General features: G+C 43.5%; 1 pseudogene; it reads right to left on the bottom strand.

Moving 5' to 3' along the window:
* Positions 1–2,643: 2,643 nt before the first annotated feature.
* Positions 2,644–3,285, bottom strand: LOC147983175 (uncharacterized; annotated as a pseudogene).
* Between the last annotated feature and the right edge of the window lie 2,715 nt (positions 3,286–6,000).

Genomic DNA, 6,000 nt, shown 5'->3' with positions numbered 1-6,000 from the left:
GATAAGGATATCGAAATTGCATCGGAGTCATCGGCTAGCTCTTCACGAAACCAGGATGCGACATGGTTAGTTGTTGCAGTCGAAGACAACAATGACAAATGCTTAACGAGGTCAGGAGAAATCATGCGGCATGGAGCCAGGGGTGGGCCCACCTCAATTCAAGGATATTCACTTGAATACCCATTATTTTCGTCCAAAAAATAGGTATATATAGTATAAATACTGGGTTTTATAAGGAAAAAACGATACTAATAGTCGAGAACGTGATAGTTAAGGATTTCAGCCCAAAACCAGACACACCCCATCGTATTTCCCCCTCACCACACTACGACATGGCCCAAATCACTGCAGCACACACCAGAAAAAAAAACCCATCGATTAATCATCACCTTAAGAAAAAAAACCATCGATCGATCACACGAACCGGCAGCGCCGCCCTTCCCCTGTTCTCCAGTTCTCTGCGCATCACATGCGACCCGTGCCATCAACCGACTGATCGACACGACGGCACCGCACGGCGGCCAGGGCCCAGAGCTGCCGTCGCCTGATCGGCGATGGATCGCAGGTGCGCGTGGCGGCGCAGACGCGCATGGAGAATCCAACCCAGATCTCTCGCCGCCTTTTTATTCTAAAGTTTCTGATCTCTGCAAACTACAATAGGTGGTGGGTTAGCAAGCGTGAAGAAATCAGGGGCAGTAATTGATTCAATTCAAAGCCACAACCCGAATTCAACTTTTGAAGGTAATAATCGCTAACTACACATACTAATCCTTTAACCCCGAATTCAACTATGCAAAGTGTTCTAACTGAATTTTTCTGTCACTATCGAACTGCATTCAGACAACAGGGCCTCGATTTTGTTCCTGTCTTGTTCAATGGGCTGCAGTACAGAAATATAAGACCAAGTAAATTAGTTTGACCATTGACCAATTGCATTTCTACTTAATTATAGTGAAACTAGAGACTAGTTTGCAGTCAATTATGAATTGTTTAGACACGAGAATTTGCAATTTGCCATTTGAATAGATAATGTTAGAACGTTTATAAATTGTTGAACAATTTTTTTACTTCTTAATGTTGAATAGTACCAACTTATGATCATTTTTATCAATATAATATATTATGTGATATCTTTTATATAGTTTATTATAACTAGTATAATATGTTATACGCGCCAAAAGGAAGGTTATATGCTTTCAAATTTTAAATACACAGTCCTCAATTCCTGGGCCCGCCCCTGCATGGAGCAATCATAATGAATTGGATTTTAAGATTTACTTTTTGCAAAAACACTTTATAATGATTATTTGGTTAAGGTGCTCCGACCTCATATATACAAATACCTTTTGTATATTCTATATCAGCAATTCATGCACCTCGATCGATACCCGTAAATAACTTGTCTCTTATTGTCATTTGTGGCTATTTTTGTTGTGTGAAATGCTGCCATAACTTTAGCACGGTCGATATATGTTGTTGTACCTGAGAAGGATACACATGGGTGTGCATTATGAAGTTTAGGGTGTTTATGTACAAACTACACATTTCGCTATGAGCGACCGGCTCAACCAAATAAGTCTTTTTCTTCCAAATATTTTTATGAATACGCTTTTTTGACATTGAAGTACGTTTTTTGGAATATTTGGCTCTACATTAATCATAATAAATATAATCATTTATACTAATTTTTAATACTTAATACATATATTTCTATCAAATAAAAAATATTGTAATATAGTATGGTAAATTTACACTTTGTTTTATAATAAATAATTCATTTTTAAAACATTACACCTAAAACATATTTAAAGTGAACACATTACACCTTCTTAGATTAATTTCTAACTATTGCATGAATGTCGTGTATATCACTTTGTGTGTGTTTTTAAATATCTTATTAGAGATCTCGAAAGTATATGATAGATGAAATATTTTGATAGCTGTCTTTGATTATACACACTCAAATAAACAAATCTAGAATACACAAGATGTTCGCAAGGAACTTGTCACTTAATCATTTGCACATCACTTTATGATTTTCTGGTCAAATATGTCTTACATATTACAGTGGATTTGATAATCCGCTGATTTTTTAGTGTTTACTATGAATTTTGTACTGAAATAGCATTGCTCTAACTAAGATAACACTTAGTACAAATTATAAAGCATTCAACTTAAAAATATTAGTAGCCTAACTAAAAGAGAGTGGCACTTTGGTGGCCGAGCTACCTGCAGGCCGCTACCTCGGGCCGTGCAGTATAGCGCCGTGATGTGTGCTTGTTTTTTTTCTCGTGCATATACGTTAGTAGCTGTTAAGTTGAAATACATGCGTGCCATGCACTGGTGTGCTAGCTTTGTATGTGGACCGCGGGTTGCGTAGGGGATACACAAGCATGTCATGAGAGCATCTTCAACAGCCGCGCAACACGCCGCGCGCTAAAAACTCATTTGCCACACGCCCTTCGCCTGATTTGACGCGGCCGGCAACGCTGGCTCCAGCAGCCGCGTTAAAACTGAGCGCGCGTGCGTAGCTCCAGCGGCCGCGCTAAAATGCAGCGTGCGCTAAACATTGCGTACATTCTTTTAATAAAATGATAAATAAAATTCATAGATGAAAATGATACATAGATATTTTACATACTTTCATAGCATAGATAGATAAAAAACTATGGTGCAACGATTTTTTAAAAATTCCCAGTCATCGTTATCATCATCATCATCATTGCCATCCTTGTTGGTTTGCCCCGAGGTATCGAGCCAAATGTCTTCCCAACAGTCATCATTAGACGAAAAGATCGACTGCCCACCATTTTCAACGATTTTGCACTGCGATAACGCCAGGGCCTTCCGCCGACGCATGTCCAACCGCTCCGCGCGACGCCTTGCCGTCTCCTCGCGGCGCTTTGCCCAAAAGGCTTCCTCGTTGGCGACGTCCTTTGGGTGGCGCCGACGCCACTCCACCATGGCCCGCTCGTCCTCCTCGGCGACAAGGAGGCGGCGCTACCGCCGAGCGTGCTTCGCACGGTCCTGGTCCATGATAAGACGAGGCGGAGGGGCGACGTCGTGTGCCTGCTGGCGCGTTTGGACATCCTGGAAGTTCATCTGCTGACGCGGCTTGTCCAGGCACCACGCCGTCGCGTCGTAGGCGCGTGCAACCTCGTGCGAGGTCCGGAACGTACCGAGGCCGAGTCGGACGTCGCCGGACCGAATCTCGACGGAGTACCGGCCGTTGGGGCGCTGGCGGACGCCGTGGTAGCCCGATGCTCCTCGGCGGCGCGGCGGCATGGTGGCTCGTCGGTGGCGGGGCGCTGGAGCGGCAAGGAGAGGAAGCGATGGACGCGCTGGAAAGGCGAAGAAGCTATGAGATGCGTGTGGCAGTGTGGATAGGCGCGTGGTGAGCGCCGCAATTTTTAGGCACGCCGGAAGCGACGGGTCAAAAGTAGCGCGCGAGCTGCCGCCCTTTCCCGCGCGCGCTGGAGCACGCGAAACCGTCCAGCGCGCGCTAAAAACTAAGTTTACCGTACGCGCCTCTTTTGGCGCGGCTGTTGAAGATACTCTGAGCCTGATGGGCTGATTTAAAATTAGCACATGTGGGGTGGTGCGATGTTAATTCTGGGCCCCTCTGTCGCTGCAGGCTAGCCTAACCTCAGAAGCTGGCCGGTGCTCCGCTGAGGTGATTTCTTCTGAACCCATGGACAGCAGCAGCGTCGAAGACCAGTTCCGATCGGTGGAAGCCAATGTTGCCTCGCACAGCAATGGTGAGAGGAAGGTCGTTGGTGACTCAAACGACATGGCTCCTCAAATACGACTGCTGCAGCTGTAGGAGAGGATGGAGATGCAGAGGGTGTGGTCGTCAACAACTCAAAAGGCTCTTGCTGGACTCTCTGACGGTAAGGAACAGTCACCCTGGCATGGCACATGTTGACGGAGCCAACTCCCGTGCCGCGTACATGAAACTGGAGTGATGCATGGTTGACGGCGACGTGGAGCTGTGCTGCACTCCGGTGTTTGCTGGTGTACTGAGCCCGCGCAGAATATCAGAAGAGATAATATCAACTGCAGTCATATAACTTACGTTCAATGTTCAGTTTGATGCTAAAATTTTAAAAATACGAATTTATGGTCATCTAACTTGCGTCCTTACGCAAATACGGTCACTTTGCTTGTATTCAGACGTATCCTGCGCTGATGTGGCATGTCAGCGTGGCTATGCCCATTGTCAATGATTGGGAACAGCTTGAACGAGGCGCGCATATTTTTATTTTACAGAAACACCCCTTGTTCTGTATTTAATTAAGCAGTAGCCCTTCAATAACACATGTGGGTACAACTTAATCGCAAAGAATATTTGAGGAGAATTGAACTCTAGACATCGTATACGCACACGCACTAGCTACATATTCGTGACTATAAAGAGATGTGCCTTCTTTAATATGGACGCAGATTCTTTTTATATTCCATTTTTCCCCACGTTCAGCCAGAAAACCGGTTCCAAAAAATCTCACCTTTTTATCCAAAAAATTCAAATGAAATTCAAATTTGAAAAATCGCAAGTTCAATTCATTGTCGTTCTGATACTGTATGCATATGAGAGATATATATTTGACATGGTTTCTGTCATTTAAATTAAAAAATTCAGGCAATAACATAGTTTTCTGGGGACCACAAAAATTTCTAGTAACCGATCTGTTATCAGAAATTTGGTCCAGGAGAAAAAGCCCGAATACGAGTAGTTCCATTGCCAAATATAAAATTTATTGTTTATCTTTTAGACAATTATAGGTATTTGGTGTAGTGGTTAGCTCCTGCGGTTTCACACTTGAGGTCGGCGAATGGAATCTATCGGGCCCCTTTTTTCCCTGCGGAATTATCCATGCGCCCAAGTTACAAATTTTTGGTTGACCCACTGACAGATGGGCCCTGTGTAGATTAGTCTAGTTACCTGGTTAGCCTAACCTGTTGTTAGTATCACACCGACTAGTGGCCCCACCCCTAAATTATCAATTAGACATGTGCGTCTATTTATCTGATTAACCTGGACAAACTTGACATGTTTTTTTAGAATAACTTGACGTGCTTTTGTGTGTAATCAAATAGATTTTAGTTGTGCATGTACAACATCGGGCAGCACTGGTGGGATGGATGTAATTGTTTAATTAACAGGTTGTTGGTTCGATGCCGTAAAAAAAACAGGTTGTTGGTTCGAACCCAATCTACCTCATCCTTTTTTCATTATATTTGACGTCTTTTGCGTCATTAAATAAATTACGTAGGGACTTTTCTGAAAAGAAAAACGGTGTGCTAGAGTCACCCAACCCCTTGTGCACTCCTAGCCACTGACAGGTGGGCCTCCGTCAGGCTGGCGCGTCACATGGGCAGGGTATACGGCTAGATACGAGCGAAGTGACCGTATTTGCATGATAACGCAAGTTGGATAACCATAAATCCGTATTTTTCTTCTACGAATACAGTTAATATACGGGAATGTCATGCACGGTTCGCACCGATCGTAACGAGCACTGACGGGGCTGATTCCAGCCTGCAGGTAGCTCGGCCACCAAAGGCCATTTTGGCAATGAAAATTGCTTTATGGTTTAGTACTATAAATTGTGTTTTTATCTTGTCAAACAGCGTAGTCATCTTTGATGCGTCATCCCTGACAGCTAAATTCGCACACGCCTACGGAAGCAGTGTCCCTGCGGGCTCCATTGTCATGGCCGAATTGATACTTCGGGAGAATATCTGATACTCCCACCCTTAGGGTGCTCCCAGTGCTCCAAACTCGGTAGCACATTTTTAAATGTTCAAAAATTTCTAAAAACAATCTAGCACATTGACACAACATCAACTTATGTTGTAAAAAAATTCAAATCAAAATTCAAAACATTGCTCGAGATAGAAAAATAACAATATTGGCATAAATGTGATAATGGGTCAAATCTAAAGCCTAACTTATGTTGTGTACTATCTACTGTCGAATTTGTCATTTATGTTTCTCAA

This window comes from Triticum urartu, chromosome 2A, assembly GCF_056163025.1.
Source record: "Triticum urartu cultivar PI428250 chromosome 2A, HENAU_Tu73, whole genome shotgun sequence".
Taxonomy (NCBI): domain Eukaryota; kingdom Viridiplantae; phylum Streptophyta; class Magnoliopsida; order Poales; family Poaceae; genus Triticum; species Triticum urartu.
Note: the sequence above shows the minus strand (reverse complement) of the source record. Positions and strands in the feature narration are given on the sequence as shown.